The sequence below is a fragment of the Stegodyphus dumicola genome, chromosome 8, assembly GCF_044657685.1.
Source record: "Stegodyphus dumicola isolate Sdum_Otavi_A_Nest chromosome 8, ASM4465768v1".
Lineage (NCBI taxonomy): Eukaryota > Metazoa > Arthropoda > Arachnida > Araneae > Eresidae > Stegodyphus > Stegodyphus dumicola.
In genome coordinates this window covers 76,509,743-76,534,333 of record NC_140775.1, presented here as the reverse complement: position 1 = coordinate 76,534,333, position 24,591 = coordinate 76,509,743, and the positions used below count along the sequence as shown (strand labels likewise).

The 24,591-nt window shown below is 32.1% G+C and overlaps 1 protein-coding gene across 5 annotated transcripts in view; it reads right to left on the bottom strand.

Annotated features, from left to right (window-relative positions):
- Nucleotides 1-19,568, bottom strand: part of LOC118182039 (uncharacterized) — a 670,352-nt gene extending 650,784 nt beyond the window's left edge. For all 5 annotated transcript variants that reach the window (XM_085822013.1, XM_085822012.1, XM_085822011.1 and 2 more), the window contains exon 1: nucleotides 19,307-19,568. The gene's annotated coding sequence lies outside the window, so the exon portion shown is untranslated. The remainder of the gene's footprint in view (nucleotides 1-19,306) is intronic.
- Between the last annotated feature and the right edge of the window lie 5,023 nt (nucleotides 19,569-24,591).

Below are 24,591 nucleotides of genomic sequence, written 5' to 3'. Positions count from 1 at the left end.
TAAGAGAGATCTATATATAATAGAGCTATATATATCAAATGTACTTTCAAGCAATCGCTTTTGAACTTTCCTCTTCTTTGCATAGAGATATAGATATATATATATATATGGTAATGCCGACTGCAATAAAAAAGAGAGATTCACAATTAGATGTTATAGCAGTACCATACACAACATTTCAAAGCTGTACGGTTAGTCACTTTTGAGTTGTGCGAGATACATAACACATGCATATATACACACGTATAGACATCGCAAAGAAATCCCTTTTGAATCCATTTTAGAATTCGATTTAGAAATAAGAATCCGGTATTCTCTCCGTACCTACAGGCGTCACGCAAAAAATCATCCAAATGGATTCAGGAAAGGTCATCATTTATATTTTCGTTGAAGTATGATCCTGAAATGTTTTTGAGATTACAGTGCTTCCTCTACTTCATACAAGGAAGTAAAAATGAAGAAACATTTGTTTCACTGGGAAGCATTTTTTAACTTTATTAATAATTAGCATTAAGCATGAACGTAGGTATTTTCCTCATGACTAGGAATTTCAATATCTTACATGTTGTTATTCGTTAACAACATGTAACATTCATGACATGTTGTTATTCGATAACAACATGGAATTGTCCATGATGATTCGATAATTTTTGCTTTTTCTTTAAATATCTTCTTTATTTTTCATCAGTCTAACAAAAGCAAAGTTCCGGCGACAGTAAGTCTCTTCCCCTCCTGCTGAATTATATATAACCGTCTTTTCACGTAAACCAGCACATGAAAGATGTATTTTATATTCATGACAGGTCGTATTAGCTATTATCTCACAAAACCTATATGTTGAAAAAATTTAAATTAAACTCTAATTCATGTTTTAAATTTCAAATTTGCCTGCTGTTTCAAAAGATGTTTTTTATTTATACCATATTTATTAAGTTGTTTTGGATTTACTGGGTTTAGAAAAAAAGAATACTAAGCAAATAAATTACTTTTAAATTATTGAGATATATAATATATATAAAACAGGCAGTTGTTAGAAATAAACTCTTATAATAAAATAATGTGCCGAACTAATTTGGTGCACTTAACTAATAACATTTACTTCCACGAGCCCGAATAACTGAGGCTACTCTGGCTGGTACTGCATTTAGGGGATACTGGAATCTTTGTAACAGTATATCAGTTGCGTACGTTTACATGATTATAATAGATTGGATTTCTCTGCAAGGCATTTAATAACATTGATGAATTGTCTCACTCGTGCTTAATAACGTTTAATTTCCTGTGCATAGCAGCAATTAATCGAATATGTCTCAGCAGAGTGTCCAATAAGCAGATTGTGTCTCATTTCAGAACTTCATTACTTCCTTAGTATGGACTATAGTCACTGGTGAATCTTTCGTAAAGAGGTTAAAATGAACTGTAAGGATCAGTAAAGGAACATACCTTTCCAATCTTGAAGAACAACTAGTGTACCTGTGATTCTTAAAATAATATAAAACTTATCAGGCCAAAATCATCATCATCATGCGCAACAATATTCTGACAGGATGGATCCATCGATTCATAGAATCGCTTTTGCCTACGAATACATTCATCAATTCGAAAAAGCTAGTAACAAGATTCCTACTAACATGACACAAAGCATCTGCTGTCATGGTCCAATTTCCTGTAATCCAGGTAAAAAGGTATTAAGTAAATAGCATCATGTCACCAGTGGCATGCGTTTAAACTGGTCACAGCCAGGTTCTGTGGAATGGAATGTTCTCTTAATAATCTGAGTGATGATTTGCGTTTGAATTGACTTTGCCAAGGTAATATCTGAAGTCAGCTTCAGCAAAAAAAATTTTTTATACTTAAACTGTTTTGATACTATTCTTACATATAAGTATATATTTGCTTGTTATTTATGTTAAACATGTGACACATATACGTCAAAAGGTACATGCCACCACATTTTCGGTGGTGCACTTGTGTTTATTTATACGACAGCAATTGTTCTTACCGATGAGTGTCAGCTATTGAATTCGGGTGCTTCAGAAGAACTGAATGGAATTATTAAATTTTATTATTATTTCTTGTTTATTTAACAGTATGCCTGTGAACAAAAGTCACTTATTGTAAATATCTGTTTCATAAGATAAATAAATGTTCAGTTAAAATTATTGCACAATTATTACTTAAAATATGTGCTTATAATTTTTCCTGAAATTCATATGCGATTCAAACATATTATTCTTTAGAAATCAAGATCAACAATAGAAGGAATCTGAAACTGAAATATATAAACGGAGTGATAACAATATAGTAAATTTTGTGTAAAACTACCTTTTCGCTTTTATTATATTTAGATGTGTTCGTATTTCTTCCAGTTAAATATAGTTTTTGTTCATCTACTTGACGTTTCAGTTCGCAAAGTACTTCATAAAGAAAATCAAAAAGAAAAAGCAGGATTTTACTGGTATGCAAAATTGCTTTTTGCGTCAAATCCCGCCATAGCTCATTTTCTAACTATAACATGTAAGTTTTCTGTACAAGGTAATTTTTGCGTGCATCATAAACAAATTCATCATACATTAATAATCAGTTTCGTGCTATACGGGCTTTAAATTCGCCACAGATATGGGGTACGTAAGTGAAAAAACATTTTGCCAAATGTTTTTAGTGTACTATACGTGATATGTATTCGTTTTATAACCTAACACATTTTTCATGTCTCCTGCATCAAAATACCCTAATGAGTACAAGATAATAAGCTTTTTACAGTATATCATAACTGTAAAAAAGCTGATTATCTTGTAGGTAAAAAACATTTATCTTTGAACTGAAATAATCGTTTTTCATTTTTATAGTACTTTTGAATTTACGATTGAAAAGTCGATATTTATAGGTAGAATTTAGGTTCTTTAAAATGTGTATTTCATAACGATTCATGAATGGACACATTTCTTGAAAAATATATATGAGAACTGTTATGAAATGTTAAAAACTATGTTTTAGGTTTCGATACTAGAAGCGACGTTTCTGTCACAAAGAAGAGTTAGTTTATTTTCCCTAATTATTAACAATAAAATCTTCGATTTCAAAGGATCATTGTTAAAAAAGGCATAATATGTGGCTCAATGCCTTTATGCTATCCATCATCTGGTTTATCTTGTAACTTGTAAAATAGTAAAAATCTTGCGCTTTTTGAGACTTTGCATGGTATGGAATTATGAAGATAAATTTAAAAGGTGTATGATTTTTGATTCGAAGTTAAAAAGTTTATTATCTTAAAAGTATCATTTCTAAGTTCCTTTTAACATACGCATTACATTACTCTCGTTCATATCTGTTAGCGATAGGATTAATTTTACGAGAAAAACACCATATGGTTGAAAGAGGAAACACAAGTATGGTTTTTAGCGTTAATCTCAAACAGTCTAATCAACATCTCAAATTGTTATCTCAAATGAATTTTGGTTGCCTTAACAATGCTTAAAGCTAAATGCCTAAAGCTGAAGTATTTAAAACTTAAAGCTGATTCTTAAAAATAAGGATATTCCTTAATAGTTTAAATATGCTACTTTTAGATCTAATAAATAAATCAGTAATGTTCTAATTGCCGTGTTTCAGAATTTTTTTCAGAGCTTGTGAGAGATTTTAACTAATTTCTTTAAATCTTTGAACTGACATCTGTTTATTCAGGAGATGGTTAGCTTAATCTGTGTTGTCTATAAGTGCATAAATTAAATTATTTAACATCTGTTGAAGGTCAGTGTAATACCTATGATTAGCATGTGTTTCATCTTTCTATTAACTCGTATAAGATGACCGAATTTTCATATAGGATGATATAATGTGAGATATAGTATACCAAAATAAAAATTTAGCGGGGATCTGTTACTTATATTTAAAATATACAAATATGAAATAAATACAAAATTAAAAACTCCAAAAAACCCCTCACTGACTGCTGATTTTTGCGAACAGTTAGAGGCTGTATTTACCCCTCCTAAAACTATTGAAATTATGAGTAGAAATCGTTTAAAACAAAAAGGAGATACCACTAGTAAAGTTATAAGTTCTTAGAAAGATAACTTAAAGTGTAGAGTCCTTAGGTTTGTCGAAGCAGGAAACGGGACAAATATGCTGTAATTAATTAAAATCAAATTCTTAAAGAGCGACCTTAACGTTTCATATCTTACCATGCAAAGAAAATTTAATAAATATTTTTCTTCCTAAACGAAATGTCAGCTATAAATGTAATGACCGACGATATTTCACTCAGAATGAAATAATTAATTTCCAAGACAAACATCTTTTGTTTCGTACCTGCTTCCTTTTTCTTACCAGACTTTTGAGGTTAAGTTTGTTGCAAGGGAAAAAACAGAAACATAACAATTCTTCTTCGAATACGTCTATGAATTTTGCATACGACTACACGAAAATTATGCTTTTCACTAGTGAAAGCAAAATGCAAAATACTTTAGACATTTCGTGCTCACATAATGGACTGTGCTAAACGTTTCAGCCATGTTGACGTTTTAACAAATTCTTGCAAGGAACGAAGCAGAAATTTTGAGAAAAGAATTCTATTCTCCAGAAAACGTAACCATCAGTCAACAACAGCAGCTTTTGCTTCATAAAGCTTTAAAGCTTATCCTGAAAGACCCTGAACTAGTTGGCTGCAGATATGGAGAAATGACCTATGCTAGGTCACTATGTTTGTTTTCTTAAAGACCTGCACCTATTATAAATTAAGAGGTATATGTGTTTTTTTTATCTGTAATTATTAAAATAGCGATGGATAACTTATTAGCCCAAAATGGAGTATCAAAATGGGAATTCGCATAGGTTTACTGTAGACGACGAAACATTTTTCAAATTGTTGCAACCAAATATTATCACTCCCTATCATTTTAAATAAAATAATTAATGAAGAATCTGCATGTATGTATGTTTCTCGTATTGTGAAAAAGCTGGTGTACTTCGAACCATCAAGTTTTAAATAATATTGTCCTCCCCAAGCATGTGCACCTGGAAGTTAGAATCTTGAATTACAAATTTGGTAGCCCAGAAGGGCTCTCAGTCTCGAAACGGCATTTCGCGTCGAATCACTATTATAAACTACAGATGCTAGAATATATAAAGTAAGCATGACGTCACAAAACTGAAGCCAAGGAAATGTTAGTAAAATGACGTCAAGTCTTATCATGGCCACTATACAGCATACGGTTAAAACTACGAAACATATTGTTAAGTAAAATTACACTGAATTTGAAAGCAAATATCAATGTCCGCAGGATCAGAAAAGTGTTTTTAGGCATAATTTGTATAAAATACCATTGAAACTTTGACTGATCTTCGGATTTTGATACGTATACATTTGTGCTATATTTACCATTTACACATTTTTATGTTCTGAGATTTTATTAAATTTGAAAACGTTATTTGAAATCATTGTGATTTTTCTAAGTAGAAAATCTTTTATGTTAAGTATTAAAATTAGAACAGGAGTTTTATAAATATCCAATGAGGAATATCCAACATGTAAACAATGCTGATTAAAATGTAAACAAAACCAACCAGAAGTTCGCATATGGAAACGGCCACGATAAGTAATGACGTCATACCGTGACGTTTCACGGCTTCACTTTTATTGCACGGGACACGGAGAAAACTTACTCCAAACTATTCTAACCTTCATGCTATAATCGGCTACATCACTTTTCAAATTGTTGCTACCAAATATTATCGCCTGGTATTAAAGAAATAAAACGGTGACGAATCATCATAAATGTGTGTCTGTTTCTGGCGTTGTGAAAAAACAACCATACCTAGAGCCTTCAAATTTTGAAGAACGTAGACCTTCACCAGAATCTTGGTTGTATGAAAAGATTGTGTTGCCGCAGCCGAAAATAAAATATGTATATCTTTCACGCTGCAGCGTATTGCTATTCAGTAAATCCTAAAAGAGTTTCAAATTTAATCTGGAATACTGAAAACTAAACTAAAAGATTTAAAAAAATAAAAGCATTTTTAAGTATATATTTTCTACTTTTTAATGCAATTGGTTTAAATAAACATGTATTAAAATTATGAGATGTCTAATTAGATATATTCAATACTTTCATGAAATAAGAATATTTTAGCCGTCTGGCCGCGCGAGCAGCTAGGTTTCAAAGAAATGATGCAGCGAATATAAAAGTATGTATGGCAAGTTCTAACACTCTATCGAAAATTCTAAAGCTATGCTGTTTTTAAATATTTATGATTTTGGGGGGAATTGAAATTTATGTTGTGTAAATGAGAATGAGATATTTAATAAGTAGAGTATCTTATAAAATTTCAATAATATAAAGACGGAAAAATTTGTTAGCCATCTTACTGAGAAAACTGAATATTGATATGATGAACTAAAGAAAGACTGAAAACGATATAAATGTATGCCATCATTTAACAATGCATCGGGAATTCTTAACACGTGCTGCTTATAAAAATTTTGTGCTTTTGGTGTTGAACTGTATAGGACGTACGTTTGTTTGTTAGTAAACATTGTTTGTTAGTAACAATGTTTAATAGTAAAGCTAAAAATAAACAAAGAATGGATTAGGAGTGAGTGTAAGAGCAGACTACTAGAATCCGTGCTCCAGCGAGAGCGTAAAAAAAAGCTCAATAAAGCCTTTTAGGCTACTATTAAAATCTGAAACCTTTCAGCACTTCTTTTGTTACATTTTTTTGAAAATGGAATTTCTTTGGAAGTTTCAGGCTGAGGGGACTCGGGGGTTATTTAACGAAATAGAGTCTACAGCCATCTTTCTCAAATATCTATCTGTAGAGAGATTTTCTTTTACTATTTTCACAGTTAGTCGTTTTTTTATTCGCATTCCCGTATGTGAAAATTGCAATCCCATTAAGAAATCATGTGTATAAACTGAAATTCATAGAAAATTCAAAGCTGGTTTAGAAATGCAAATGACTAGAATTTCCGAATATATGTCCGAATATTGCATGGCTGGGTTGAACAACTCCCTCTCAAATTTCGTGTTAGACATGTAAATTGAGGGCCATAGCGGAATAGTGGAAGTAGTATCTTGTTATCTGCCAGCGATAATACATTTCATATGAAGTCACTATACCTCTTTGACGACAAAGAGCCTAACATCAGCAACTACGCCCTTGAAATGAGGCGTTTGGAGAAGCAGTCCTCTTAAGAGTATTGAATTAGTTGTAAACTTGACAACAGACAACGAAATATTATTTCAGCATGAGATGAAAGACACGTCACCCGAACCTTGAAGCCGCATTTTGACAGTTGGCACATTATTAGAGCGCTGCAAGAGACATGTAACTGTCAGCTTCAAGAATTCTCTCACATCTGCTACGCCAGGGTATAGCAATTGAGTCCCCCGCATTACCAGTCGGCTTTTAAAAGGCAGAGTAACTAAGGTATCTTCCTCGTCCTTTGTGGTGTAACTGGATAGTACGTATGACTAGCAATCGAAAGTCCTGTGCTCGAATCCTAACGAAGCACCGAGGATTTCTTCAGTTTTTTTATATCAAAAAATTATAATGACTCTTCAAATCTTACCTATGTAATCTTATCTTTGGTTTAAATCTTATTCTATCTGTAGGATAATTAATAAGAGTAATTTGAAACGCACATTGAAACTGTTTTTAACTATTGTTTATTAACTCACAAAAAAATTCTTAATCATTTTAAAAACGAAACACTGCAATTTAAACTTGCTCTTCTTATTTACAAAACTTTGCCACTTTTATTTCAGTTCCTTCATCAGTAATTCCGGTGTCGTGCAGAAGCAATACAACTAATAAGTTTTCGCTCGATTGTGGTTACTCTTATAATTATTCAGTAATAATTACAGAGATGCAAAGTTTATACCAAATTAATAATTTTTATTAATACCAAACTGCATTTTGTAGCTTCTCAAAGTAGGAAAATCATATTCAATCAGATTAGGAAGTACAGCATTATTAAATCTTCCTGAAAGCATATAAGCAAACGATTTTGCATTGTGATTTTAAATTATAATATTCTCCTTTCAATTTTAACAGTAGAAACTGAATTAAAATCAGTTAATAAAATTCCGCTTTTATTAATATTTATAATAAATAATGTTTTTTTCCTTTTAAATTGGACTATGAATTTTTTCGTGAAAAAATAATTGATGTGAAATTTCTAACAGTATGTTTTCTATTTTATTAATACATACAATTATATATCGGACTAATTATATATCGGTATTCTGAAATGAATAAAAGAAAGCTTATATTGTAGCCTGAATAGATTAATGTGACATCCATGAGAATTTGCAACATCTTCAGCAGAATATAAAAAAATTATAATTAGATTTTAATAAATAAGACCTAATATAAAATGCAGCGAAAATTAAAATACAGAGCTCATATGCTAGTTGGTCTCTATTAAGAAAAAGCTGAATTTATAATTTGCATAAAGTATTAGTCCGTTTTAACTAGTAAAAACTGAAATGGTTCCTAATTCAATTTGCAATTCTATGTTCAACATTACAGAAAATAAAAATTTGCCTATGATATTTTAATTTTTAACATTCACATATGATGATGTAAGAGTAATTAAATTGTAAAAGGCAGAAACTGTGAGAAACTGAAATTATAAACTTCAATCTAAAAACTTCAGATGACAAATTAATATCTCGAAGTATTTATTATATTTGAATTCTAAAAAGGAAAAGAGATAAATTAAAAATATAAAATAATAAGATTAAAGACAAAATGCAATCATCTAATCTTGGAAAGAAAACTTTATTTTAACGCCTGAAGCAATTTTAGACTAAGTGGTCCAGTAGATTTTCTACGTTAAAAACGAAAATCCGAGAAATTAAGGCTATAATTTCTAGGAGATATAATACCTGTTGGTGTTTAAATCAGCTGTTTAAAATCACTAGAAAAGTATTTGAAAAATAATTTCTGACATAATTTCACTGTAAATTAAATCCAATGAAAATACGTGCACTTATTTAATTAAAAAGGATGCGACTTTATTAGTAATACTTATTAACATATGTTAAGTCATAAAAGCATACCTATGTAATTATTTTATGTAATATTTGTGCAGGAGGCGTGCTACAAATATTTAACTCAAGTAGCAAGGTTTTCCTAATTCAAGAGAAGGAAATATGCCTACTGAAAATATTAAGTACTTCTTTTAAGTGTTTAAAAACTATACAGTTTCATTTAAATATCAGTATTTGAATAGTGTGTGTGTGTGATTATGGCAAAGCCTCGAGGCTATCTGCCTAAAGGGAGGGATGTCTTCGTTGAGGACTTTCTAAGGGAATAATTTCTAAGGGAATGGCTCGTATACACGTTACACATGGTAAAAACCATGAAAATGCCCACGCAGCCAGCCTGTTCGCGGGATTCGAACCTCGGACCGAACTACGAGTTTTCAGCGAATTTGACCGCTCGGCCGCTGGTGGGCCCAGTATTTGAATAAATTAGAATAATTCAGAAAACATTTTTCTATTATAGTAGGATGAAAATAGCGCATTAGAGATTTCAGAACTTGCAATTAAAGAGAAAAGTTTCATTTTATTTTCTTATAGTCGGAAATCCATTGACGTAGCAAACTGTTTCTTTGATTTAAGAAAAAAAATCAAAGCCCGATGCTTTATTTTCCGCATTTATGCAGTAGCAGAGAGATAAGTTCTCTTCTAAAAATATTTATATTTTTAGTATCCATTAGGGATTGGAGCAATTCTACCTTTCGAAATAAAATTTTATTTTTTGCAAAAATCGCAGAAAATTATTCATTTTCATGCTTTTTGCTTTTAAATTCAAGTATATACATAAAGCATATAAAATTTCAAAACAGAATATGCTCGTCTCAATATTTACGAAAATATATTTGAATTCTGAGAATTAGGATAGTTCTTAACAAAAATAAGGTTTTATGTGGTCATTAGAAGGCATTAATTTCAACCAGATGCTTTAGATATTCAAAAACTGAAATTGTTTAAAGAATCCACAAATTGTAAAATTTCCTGAGAAACGTTAATAAAGATTTTGATATAAAAAGAAGACCGGATAAATATTTGGAACTGCCGTGTTGTTGAGACCGGATTCAGATATCGCCAAAAGCTGATGATCTAGTGAAAAATTCGAAGCATAAAAATAATCGTCAAAATATTTACGATATGGGTAAAATAGAAGAAAACTCTAAGAGGAAAACAACATAAGGGATATTCGTAAAATTAGCAAATCTTAATGTAAATTCAACAACTTGCCAAATCGGGGGTATTTAGTTAGAGAATCAAGATTAACACGGAAGCATGCGGATATCATTTAAAAATGTCTGAAAACATTTGTATTTTATGACGCCGCTGCCACCACAATAACTCAATTAAACAATGTTATTGGTTCCAGTCAGTGCCACACTGAAATTCAGTACATTTATTCTTAAACATCTTTCGTAATTTTGCTTGAAAATGTATAAAATATTTTTTTAGCTTATAAAAGTGAAATGAAAGGAACAAAGTGGAATTTTTACTACACTCTAAGACAAAAAGAACGACGCACCAAGAAGGAGTTATCCGAATGGGACGAATTGGTAAAAGTGATGTACATGTATAGAAAAACAAATGATTACAGTTTGAGAAAAATTGGATGATTTATTGAAGTGATAGAGCTTCACAAAGTGAGAAAGGTCAGTAACGCGTTTGTCCACCTCTGGCCCTTATGCAATCAATTATTCGGTTTGGCATTGATTGATAGAGGTTGCGGATGTCCACCTGAGGGATATCGTGCCAAATTCTGTCCAACGGGCGCTTTAGATCGTCAACATTCCGAGCTGGTTAGAGGACCTTGTCCATAATGCTCCAAACGTGCTCAATAGGAGAGAGATCCGACGACCTTGCTGGGCAAGGTAATGTTTGGCAAGCACAAAGGCCAGCAGTAGAAACATGTGCAGTGTGGGGGCGGGAATTACCTTGCTGAAATCTAAGCCCAGTGTGGCGTGACATGAAGGGCAACACAACAGGCCTTAGAACTTCGTCGACGTACCGCTGTGCTGTAAGGTTGCGATGGATGTCAACCAAAGGGATCCTACTATGAAATGAAATGGCACCTCAGACTATCACACCTGGTTGTCGGCCTGTCTGCCGGAAGACAGTCAAGTTGGTATCACACCTCTCTCCGAGGTGTCTCCAGACTCGCCTTCACCGGGGCTCAGTTCAAAGCGGCACTCATCACTGAAGACTATTCAACTCCAGTCAGTGGCATTCCAGTGCAAACGGGCTTGACGTTGTACAGAGGCCAATGGTAGTCGGTGCAAGGGGCGCCATGACCTTAGCCCCCCTTTCTACGAGCCGTCTAGGAATGGTCCTTGCGGTCACTGAAGCACTAGTTGCACGTACAATGGATGATAATTATGCATCTGGCGCTGTGAGTGCCGCTCTGACGGTTGCTCGGTCTTCACGTTCTCTCGTTTCTCTAGATCTACCGCTTCCTTCTTGACGCGATGTGCGGCCATGGTTCACCCATTCCTGGCAACATCGTCTAATAGTGGCATCGCTCCTGCTCAAATGTCGAGCTATTCGCTAATAAAACCAACCAGTTTTGAGCCCAACTACACGACTTTTCTCAAATTCTGACATCTGCGCATATCGTTTGCGCACCTGTATGTGGGGTTTAGTTACTGTTTACCAGAGTACACTGAGCGCAGATCAGATGCGCTGTAGCAACAAACGTTCATTCATTGGCAGCCAAAATGTAAAATTTTGCATTTTCCGTCGAAACCTGTATGCATATGAATTTGTGTCCAATTTGCTTTATATCTTCTCGGTGCGTCGTGGTGCATTGTTTTTTCTGTCTAAGAGTGTATATAAAGTTACACCTTAACAATAAAAGCAGCTTTTAAAAATATATAGAAGCATAATCCTCAGTGCAGGCATAGGGCTGAGACTGTTTTAAGAACTCCTGCATGCTGTTACTTTAGGAAATTTCCTAGCTGAGCTTATAAGGTACTTTCTCCCTCCTTTCTATATGCCTTCGTGGTGTAACGGTTAGCCCACTCGGGGCATCTTTTGAGAGGTCCAGGTTCCGATGAAGACATTGCTCATTTTTCACATCTTCCGCTTCAAAATAAACCTAACGGTTCTGGCTCGCGAACTAATAAGTGGTGGATGATGATGCTTCAACACCAGGATTTGGCATTTGGGTCTCCTAACCCCAGTCTCCCTTTAAAAAGGGAGAATATATATGATATTTTCCCCTTCTTTTCCGTATGCCTTCATGGTTACTGTTTAGCACACTCATAGCGTATTCGAGAAGTCCAGGTTGGAGTCCAGGAGAGGGCATTACTCGATTTTCAAATAAAAAAACCTAGTGCCAAGCTATTTTATTAAAAATTAACAACTTAAAAATGTCATACCCATAGTAATGTTTTCAAGATTATCCTGCACATTTTGCTCACGTATAAGTCCAAAAATTGCCTGAAATTAACTTAAATGATTTTTCGGGGTGATGTATTTAAACGAAGCAGTTGGCATTACTGCCAAATAGTACTTTCAAAAAGAAGGAAATGTTGCATCCAGGATAGATATTAGTAGTCGATATTGGTGTCGCGTTATTGGAAATTGGCATCCAGATTGGAGGCACGAGCCGAGACGTTTTTCTATGGGCAAGATATACCTTTACTGAGTATCATCATCAGCAAAATGATGTGAGGTGTTCGAGAATGATTGCATGTCACCAAGGGCCCTCTGCAAAATTGGAGGATGTAAATATATCTAAGTCTAAAGCTCTACTCATGCTTATAAATAAAGAACTTGACATGAAGAGATATCATTCCGATGAGAAAGTCCAAATCGAAACGCAAGGAAAGTAAGCGAAGTTTGAATGGAAATTTTTCAAACTAAGTATAGAGCTAGATATTCATACCACTCTATCGTATATGTTTCGCCCAACTTGTTAATTATGCAGAAATGAAGCTTGGATTGTATGCTTTTATTTGAATAAAAGAACTGTAATATATGGTTCATATGCGCATTTTTTTTTTTTTTTTTTTTTTTTTTTTTGTGCGAGTGGAACAACTGCTTGGACTGACCATCTTACTCTGAAAGATGGCCATGATACAACTGCTTTGTTTATGCTTTGAACCCCTCATGTATGTTAAAGAGGAATAAAAGTTAACAAAAGTAAATGTCGATACCAAAATTTAAAAGATCAAACATAATTTTTTTCAGTGGGTAATGCGAAAATGAAAACTATTTAGAATATTTGAACACTTATTTAAGAATGCCAAATCTGTCCTTTTTCTTGGAAAGTACCAAATTATTCCTGATTTTTTTTATTATCTTTTCTTTCAGTATTGTCAGAATTTAAAGAATATATTTCGCTTGATCAGAGTAAAGATAATAGAAAGTTTTGCTTGTGTTTTATCTATCAATAAAGCTCAACGAGTACCTTGACGTGTTTTCAGATTTTATTAACCAAACATTTAATCTTTGCAACTGATGTCCATTAGCATTATAAATAATGCCTATCAGTAGCACATTTTTGTTTAAATATTCGATTAAACTTTCTTATTTGAGATAAATTTTATTTACTTTACGATCTGCTAATATTCTGCTTGCATTTAATTCTTATTTCGAATGAAGGGAATCATTCGCTTGTTGCTCTGAAAAGGAGGATACTTTTTGTGCCTAAAAGAGATATGTCATCTGTGGACAAAGTTCGTAAATGTAACAGTTAATGAAATAAGTTTATAAATGTAGCACTTTTATAAACAAACAACTGCATATGTAACTCTAGTTTCCATGAAAGGCGGAATTACGCCACCTCTGCCGTGAACCTTCCATACATTGCATTCATTTATATTAGCCTATTTCGTCACTTTTACAAATAGAGCAGATTTAGTGGGAGAAGGTGGGAATAAAATACCTTTCTTTACGGTACATAAAATACACATTCCATGCGCAGAATAGATGAATACTGTCTTTATTCATTTATTCTGAGTCGAAATGATGCTATTGTGATTTCTCACGGTGGTCCGCATTCTTATTAAACTAATCTGTCGCCCACGGTCTTTTTCATGAGTCTTTCATGTGTTTGTGGGGATCGAAACATTTATTGCTATAAGTAACTGAGATATAATAATCAAGAGTGTCTCAATGATCGTATTTAAAGAGAAGTTAATAACGTTTAAAATGTTTTCTTATTATCATGGAAAACTAAATAAAATATAAATAACTTCCGCACTCATTATGCTTTTACCGAGCATAATATAAATACATTTTGCTCTTGTATATCTAAAAGTCTATAAAAATTAGCAATTTGTCTAAAAATTCTAATAATACTAAATGCTTGAATAATACTTTATAACTATATTTTTAACAGAAGATATATTATAATATTCCCATGTTCGTCTAAATGCATATTCATCTAATATCCTATAAAATGTTTTACTTTTCTACCTGGGCTATCTCTGTTGATATTCTCTACTGATAAACCATACGAACTTTAAAACAGCCCTTTTAAATGACCGTTAAAATCTGGACCCTTTCAGATCTTCTTTCTTACTATATTTAATTAATTTTTATTTAAAAAGTTCTTCATGCGCAGATAAGAAATGTTGTAGATATTCTGCAATCGATGGACCTAATATACAGCGTAGAAAACATCTCTCATCTACATTAATGTTGTAGACATCTTCCGTGCCAGTATATGTGTAAAGTCAGTATTTTTTGCAGCAATGAGTGTTACAAAGTGGTCGAAGTTCTAGTTTTCTAAAAGGTAAGGTTTCTAAAAGGTTCCTTTTTCGAGGTAAGATAACATTTATTTTACGAAGCAAAAAATACGACGGAATATGAATAGCCAAGTTAATACCTTTAATTCATAAAGCAAGTTTCCTTTCTTCATTACAACGTCTTGAAGATGTTTTCCAAAACAACCTAGGTTTGCAGCCAGATAGGACATAGATTATCCTGAATAACATTCGCATTCTGTTTTTGGGATGACTTTTTATGTTTGTTAATGTCAAGGAGGATTTGAGTAAACCTTGAGTTCACACACATATATATATATATACCTCACAAAAATGTCTATTGCAATAAGGTCCAAATGATGCACTGAGTCTCGGAATGTCCCAAAATAGAAAGGAAATAGGTCGGGGAATGTAACAAACACGTTTTTGGAACGTTTGAATGCTCAAGTCTTTACTCACAACAGGTATGGCATTAACAACTTTAAAACAGAAATTTGTTAGGTGACTTCGAACGTTACGCAAAAGCAATCTACATTGCGTTATGAGAAACATACCTGGGATATGAAGACAACACCTTAGTTGACCAGCAGAACACGTCCAAAGTTTGAATTGAACAGGGAAGACCTATTTTGCGAAACCAAATGCAACAATTTAATAAACAACCATTCTTTTTAAATGCTCTTAAGTGAGAAAATCATCCTATTTTAAAACTGAACTAAAGAGAAAAAATACTAAATCTTTCTCCAGTGGGTACGTAATTGTCAAATTATTTTAGTTTTAATACAATTTGTAACCTAACTAGTACAATGAAATTAGTTTAATGTAATGAAATCAAAATTAACCTCATGATCAAACTAAAAAGAAGGTTTCAATCAAAATGGTAATGATTATCAATTATTCTTAATGAAGTAGCACTTCATGACGGTCAGGTTAGGTTATTTGAATATAGACAGTTCTTGAAGGCTATCAACCTACGGATAGGGATCCATTCAAGAAGGATATAAACTGACTCGACTAAGGAAAACTGACTCGTATTCACGTTACACATTGCGAAAACCAACCATGCACTCAGCCCATTTGTCAGGATTTGAAATCCAGTCAAATTACCAGCTGTTTTAACACTCAGCCACGGGTAGGTATCTAACTTTATAACGAAAGTTATTTCTTCTATAAGTAGCTGAAACAGTGGCTGAGCAATGAAATTACTTTATTTCACTCCATTTATCTTGGATGATGTTTCAGATTTCTTATTCCTTAACTTTTTTAATTGTATGAAAAAAATAAACTGTCCAAGAAGAACGACCTTATTGTCTTTTGAAAGCTTTCTTTTTTCAGTAACAATTAAACAGTGGTTATTTAAATTTTGTAAATTTAAACAGCCTTTGATATAACAATACGCCTGATCAGCATAGTTGCTAGTGGTACCGATTGTCATATGTTTGAGTCTGTGTTAGAATCCCGGAGAAACATTAATGTCTCTAAATATATAGCACCGTTTCGAAACGGGAGAACTTAAAATACCTATTATCCAAAAGTACGCTTGAGAACTTACCAGGGAAGAGACTCTTGGCGCAGTTCAATGAGATGTTCTCCACCAAAAGTTAGATGAAGTTGTGCAATTCATACTATCAACTATAAGACGCCAAGGCTTGTCCAACGGCAGGCTTTATATCTTGCAGCCGCGAAAAAATTCAATGACTTTATCAAGCTGATCTTCAGAGAATTAATAAAATTAACAATGATATACTGATTATAAAATGCGAAATATTTTATTCCTTGCAACGGCGTATAATTAACTCTGGCTATTTCTTCGCGGAATAATTTTCCATTTGTGTAATGGACTGACTGCATGGTTGCCTATACGGTAACACTGAGCTAATTTACTTTAAAGAGATGTCCATGAAACCCTCCTCCTTGGTCTGATAAGGATTTAAAACCATTGCGAAATCTAATTAAGAATTTCTCAGATTATGAGTTACAAATTACTTTAAAGTAAAACTCTCGAAAACAGAATCGCAGATTTCATTTGGTATTGTTCCGTACGTAAGATAGATTCCTTTTTTGCTGAAAATACCTTCAACATGCTTGAATGTCATTTGAACCCTAGTATCGAAAATTTTGTTAAAATATAATTTACTATTTATGCTTTCCATAATTATTGATTTTATTTCAGGATAGGTGAGATACTTAAATCCTTTATTTCTCTTTTCATAGAGAAATAATCATATCAAGTTCATAGATACGAAACCATTTTGCAAATAAGCATGCTTTGCTTCAAGAACGCGTTCAAAAATAGACGATAGCTTTAAATATTAGGCAATGAGATAAGACTTCTGAACATTAAGAGCTGTACCCTGGTTCAGATTCTGATTAAAAGGCTGAATGCATGTTTGGTTTCGTGACTTTACCAGTGTATAGCATGAATATGAATGAGATTTTCCTTAAAAAGATCATGAAGGCATCTCACTCTTGGCAAATAGCCCTCGTGTGCATTTCCTAAATTAACTCAATAGCCCACGTGTAATTTGTCTTAATTTACTCAATTAACTAGAATTTTATAAATTCTGTTAATTTATTAAACAAAAAATGTGAACGTTACGAAATTAAATGAATTTTAATTTGATGATTTTAATTTTGAATGCCTTATGTATGATTTTATTCTTTGAATGCCTTGTCTATATATAAAACTTTCTCATATAACATTATTAACAGAAAATTAGATATCCCCGCGGATGAAATTATGCCGTTATTCTTACGTTTACCAAGAAATGCACATATAACTCCCCTTGATTCCAAGCCCCTAGCAACAGAAGCCATGCGACAAATAAATATAACCAATGAACAATGGAATAATGCGTATGCTTCATCAAACGGCGGCATTTACATTAGCTGCGATTTTATTCTCGTTAATCTAATCCCGAAATTAGTTTCAAAAAAATTTTATGCTTTTTAACAATACAAAAGACCAGTATTAATTATTATTAACTACGGAATTAGCTAGTTCACACCTGCGGCAGCTTCAGAATATTTCAATTAAATATTATAAACTAATTTAACTTAAATTGGAATAAAAATTTAATTAATTTATAGTCAAGGTATTCTGGAGCGCTTTTTTTATCTTAATTAAAAATTTCAAAATAACCTGAGATGCCTCACTAGCGGCAGAGCGGTAAAGTCGCTGAACACTGGTAGTTCGGTCCGAGGTCCGAATCCCGCAAACGGGCTGGCTGCATGGGCGTTTTCGTGGTTTTCCCCATGTGTAACGTGTATACGAGCCAGTTTTCCTTAAAAAGTCCTCCACGAAGATTATCCCCTGCCTAAGGGGAGGCCTCCCCTTAGGCAGATAGCCCTCGAGGCTTTGCCATGATCACACACACATACAAAATATCCTGAGCGATTCTTGTGAAGATAATTTTTCTAAGCGAATTGGTGACATTGAAAACGCAGCTAACAGACTTAGACATATATCGGCCTTCATGAGACTTATGATAATTTCACTATTCATTAAATATGTTTAATGATATCTATATTTTCATACCATTTCTATCTTGGGATCTAAATTAACTGGAAATATGCGGATGTTTTTGGTTCATTGCTGAGGTATATTAGTTTTTACCTGAACATTCACACATGTGCAATTTGTTTTTGTGGTTTATCCAAATATGTTATGTATTTAACATATTTTTGGTATTCATATGTTTGCTGAATTTTATAAACTTGGTTGTAAATATGAAATCTAATATTATTAAATATTTTCTTTATGCTTACATTAGTAAACTTAATTTTTCTTTACATATACACACACACATATATATAATGCCCCACATACAACCTTATACCTAAAACATTCTTTTAAGCGTATCTTACGAAAAAAAATGGTGTTTTATTTCAATTATATATTTAAGTTTGAAAATTGAAGGCACTCTACAAGAAAATCGTCTCATATTATATGTGTATACACATACACATGCATATATAGTACATATATGTATTATACTAATATATACAAGCATATGTATGCTGATATATATACATTATATATACATACATATACATAACGCATGTAACATATACATACATAACGCATGTACATAATACTAATACATATACATAACGCATGTAATACACATGCTTATATGTACAACTATAAATTTGTAAATATCATATTAATTTATTTCTTTACATGGTAAAAAATGCAAGTAGGATATAAAGCATTAATAGCGAGAAACTGTAAACACAAAATTACACCTTAAATGCAGAAGAAACAAAAAAACTGCAACTTGTTTAATGATAACTGATTTACTAGCAATATAATGACAAATCAAAGACATGCTATATTTTCTCAATAAAAATATAAATGGGGATCAATACATGAATTTACTTCTAAATTTTTCGCAATTTTATTTTCGGTCAGCGTATTTGCCACATTTCGTACTTGTTGAGCCTATAAAAACACCTGATGCACAACATTTTGAACCCTTTCTTTACTCAGTTAACTATACTCTTAAGAAAAATGATCGATATTAAAAAATAAAAGGATAACAAAATATGTCCACTCACCGGTCCCTTTAAGTTCCAATACACCTCTCCAAAAACATTATCGAGAAGCCCAGTCAGAAATCAGAAAGGGGATCAATCATTTCGCGCACCACCTATCGATATCCTCGCACCTAATTCTTAAGTTCTCGCCACTAATTTTCCCCTTCAGGATGGTAAGAAAACAAACAACTTTATTCGAAGAAGAGAAGGATGCTGCTCCCTCTCTAACCGAACGTCTACAGCTGAAGCAAGAGAATGAAGAATCTACTCTCAGTGGTTGCTATGAAAGAGATGGGGCAAACTAGGGGAACTACTTGAGCTTGTTGCTTCGGTGTGCGGAGGAAGACGAACCGAATCACAACTCGCCGCGAGAGGATACAGTCTAATCAATCCCTGTCTACGTCCGAGATGAGGATTGCGTTTCGGATGGCAGTTGGTAAGAAGCAGAATCCGTAAGGTTTATTTTATTTGAATAGATTTTCTGGAGTGTGCAGGCGATTCTTTACAATAAATTTTCAAGCTTAATCATCATTTTCTAGTTTTCAAAAATACAAAAATTACATGGAATTTTGTTAAAGTAATAAACCTACAATTTAACTAAGGTTTTAAATTTTTAAACTTCGCATTTATTTCGTTAATGTTCCTTATCAAATTATTATATGCCTTATAATTCCTGAGGCTTGGTTATTTCGATTTGTTTTATGCAAGCACTAAATAGATCTTTTGAAAAATGTATAAGCATTTTGGGAAAAAAGGATTCATTTCAAAATAAATTTATTTCATAAATATCATCGTTATTGTTATTAAACACTATCTGAGTGTGGCTGTCATTAGTCGGATTCTGAGCGTCTGCGATTTATAACGGCTTTTCGCTTTTCGCATGTTATTTTAGAGAACTTGAAAAAATATTAATAAGAAATGCACTAACTTCCATCAAAACGAAGGAAAAATACTTTTATCAGATGAATTAGAAAATCCTCATCATTATCCACCTAACTGATTCAGAAAAAAATTCATAATATTATAACGACTTTTAATATGTTCTAAACTCTTGTATCTATATCGATATCTTATCACATTTAATATCAAACAATAACTAAAGTCAAAGTACCTCTTTGTAATCATATGATTTTTATTTTGAAAAAAAAAATTAACAGTTCTTAACGACTTACTAACAAACATATTTCTAGTAACTAAGCCAATTAAATAAAAACAATTTTTCATTTAACAGGCATATGGGAAGGCTAATATTCACATATTCAAATGTTATGTATTTTTATGTCCACAAGCAATCCAAATATTCAAATGTTATATAATTTTATGTCCACAAGCAATGTTTCAAAATTTCATATTGAAACATTTATGTGTATGATAACACCAATGAAGGCAAAGATGTAGATAACTTTTTTATGGCTGCTATTCATTTATCACTTCTATCTTTGAATTATAACTTCTAAATTTGGCTACTGCTAGATTTCTTCTATGCATTTCGAAATAAAAACTAGTACTGAACATGAGTATAATTTTAAAGCCTTATTCTATACACTGCTACCTAACCGATATTATTATTTAAATATTATTTCTGCTGCTCCTGTTTGAGATTAGCCTCGCTCGGCAATAAATGTAAAGAAGAAGCGATATTAGTTGTCATAGTTAAAATTCATGGATGTTCCTAGTAATGTTTCCAAAAGTGTCGAAAAATATTCGTACCAGATACGTTAGACAGTGTATTTAAATTGGTAAATAAGCTATTTTCAACGCATATAACAACGCGTCACCTTTAGGTATATAAGATTAATAAGAGAAAAAATATATTGTTTCTTCATTTAGAAGCTGAATTAGTAGAAATTAATTGTTACAATCAACAACGACTTCGTTACTAAAAGGCTTCGTTGTTTTCAAAATGCTTGCATTAGCAAAAAATGTCTCCAAATTGAAAGGTGCAGACGTAGAAATACTTTTTGGTATAAAATCTACTTACCCTTAATTTTTAAAACTTAGAACCTTTTTTTTTCAACCTGCAAATGCTTTTTAATGAAATGAAACATAAATAATACCTTATTTACAATTTGCGATAATGTGTAAAACTTACATAATATATTTTAAAAGTTAAATGCTTTGCGAAACTTATTATCAATTTAAAAAACATGGTGATGTTATTCGAAAATGCTGGTTACATAAAGAATGCATTCGTGGTAAATGAAAAAGACCAAAATGAAAGGGACTAAAGGAAATAAATTTTCCAACAAATAATTAGGTAGTTGTTAAGCGTGCTTATCTTATATTTATCGATTCATCTTAAATGCAAATCCACATTGTATTCATCATGTTTTGAAACAATATTTCAAATGGTTATTTGCATGAGAGTTCTGCTAATACCTATCCACTTGGGTGATATTATAGAAGTATTGGTTTCGAAGAGGTATTTTGAAATGTCATGTTTTATAAATATTTAGGTAAAGAGTTTTATCTATGTAAATAGAAATATTACGTCTACATGATGCAAAATATCTTAGGATCGTTCTTTAACTTCTTAAAAAATTATGTTTTGCGATATCTATAATAGCATTATTTAATTTTGGGGGCAATGTTTCGGTTTTATTACCGTACCTATTTTTAATAAATCGATAAATTACATTATTATGAATTGTACTATTAATGAATGCACAGAAATTATCAATTATAACAAAGTCATAAAATAATATTGTCACAGCAACAGATTAAAATTTTTTTAATTTAAAATATATTTTAAATTTTGATTTCATCAAAAAGAAGGGAGGAATAAAAATATTTTGAGAAATCTTGATTTGGAATCTAAGGAGCATTTAATTTCACAAAGTATTTTTAATGAAATTTTTATTATTGCTGAAATATGCAGTTTTCAGATTCATTTTCATTGCAAAGAATAGTAAAAATACATTTTTTCTCCGCTATTTTGCAATGAATTGAAGCTAGCGTGCTTCCAATGTTTTGAAATAGCTACTGGCTTTACTTTTAAGGTATGAATCATCGAATGTGTAAAACACCGCAGATGACTGCAGTTGCTCAACAGGCATTAGCAAAGTAGAACAAATAATTGCTCTTATTCTAAAATTATGTTTTGAAAAGTAAAAGATATATTATTAATTAACATAACACTGAAGCTGTTTAGGCATATTTCAGCGCGATAAAAAACACTAAAATTATTTTCGCAACTTCGCACGAAATATTGGCTGTTCGAAGCATCCAATGTAAATTGTTGTTCTGGAAGAAATATCTCTCATCTTTCCAAAATTTTAATGTTTTAGTCTTATAAATATTTACATAAAATTTATGCTGTTAAGGTTCATATATAATATATAGTATAATCTATAAATTTTTAGGAAAATATCTAGAAATTCGATTGATATTCCACTCTTACTCTATGACGCTTCAATACTTCACTTTTGTTTTGCGTTCAGATTACATAAGCGATATTTCGCACTTCAAATAAAAAAATGGTTATTCTTAGAACCCCTGAACAACACATTTAAATTGATATACGTCACACAGCATTTTTATTAAAGCAAACTTAAAACTAAGCTTATGAAATACTCGAAAAATAATATACATTAGTTTAATGTATAAGAAATATTTCTGTCATTGCAATATTTAACACGGTATAACTACCAGGAAACCATAATTCAGATTGTAGGTTTTTTCCTCTCAACAAACAATCATCAAGGCATCAAAGATTAATTGTTTAATATGGTTTGTTTTATTACAGTAAAGCATAGGAGTCTTATATGCCGGAGGTGAGGAAAATTTCGAATTCTTGGAAAAATTTCGAATGATAACTGTCTCGCATCTATGTCACATATGAGGGAATCTAAGAAATCGTCCATGTATCCAGTTAGCCGGGATTTGAATTGGAATTATCAGTATTCAGCTCTTTTTCCATTCGGCCATTAACCATGGTTAGCTGGAAATTTATGATTTAGTTTCACAGTGTTCGCCGTTGGAGGTATACATTCATATAATTAAATAAAAGCGAAAACTCATTCATTCTGTATTTTATGACGGCGGATATGTTCCTTTGTTAGTCAAATTTCTCAAATTTCTCTTATTTTATATGTTATATTTAAACAATGTCATTTTGGAAATTTAGTATCAATAGCTCTTTATACAAATTCTGCAACTTAGTTAGATGTATATACAGACCTGCGAATGAAATACTTTATTAAAAAATTTATCTATTTTTACTGTCGTTTTGGACATAAGTAACCGTAATAATCTGTAAGTTTAATCTCATTGATAACTTAAAATAATCTCCCAGACGAAGTATCATCCTATAATTTTAATTTAAAGGTCTAGGATTAACGTCATACAAACTAAAATTTTATTTCCTACTATCCAACTCCTACAGTTAAAAATGCAACCCTTTAATTACCATTCTTGGTGCTGTTTGAAAATGAGACAATTTTGTCTCATTTTCAAACAGCACCAAGTTTGCAAATTTAGTAAATTAAATACTTAATAACCAGGCTTTTAATTATATACGATCCCTTAGCCGATATAATGATGAAAGCCAGTTAAGTACACAGAAAATTAGCGTGGATAACAGGAGACTCTATCCCGAAACAAATAACACTGTGCTCTTCCAAACTATGAGTCTTTAAATTACCTATTTACATGTCATCCAATTTACATTTCTAGTCGAGCTGCTCGGAGAATTAGAAGTATGAGACAGATTTAACATACCAATACCGTGTTATTTAAAGTAAGTTTATAGAACAAAAAACGCAGTTTTAATTGACAAAAACCAAGGAGAGAAGCGTACTTTAATTACAATATTTCATATGGAATTAGTTACATTTTAATTTCTGCTATATATATATATATATATATGTGTGTGTGTGTGTGTGTGTGTGTGTGTATGTGTAAGAAAAATAAAGATTATGTAAAAGATTAAATTAGCAGCGTAAATTAATTTCCCTTCTCCATTATAAAAATAGCATTTGCACTGCTTCATTTCGAGACAAATCTATGTCATATGACTCTTACGTAATTCTAGTGATGTAACTTGAACTAAAGCAGCCAATAATAATTTTATAGGAATATTAACTATCCAATCAAAATGCTTTGAGAACCAAAACTAACTCAGTTTGACTTCAGATTTCATCCTGAACATTACACACTTTCTTTCTACGCTTTGTCTTAGCTGGACTGTAGTCTGTCGTCTTCTTCTTTTTTGCTGCAAATCTATCAAAAATGTAAGTCCTTTGGAACAGGCTCATTTAATGTGCCGAATTATGAGTAGCCGCAACATGTTGCTGAAAATAAAACTG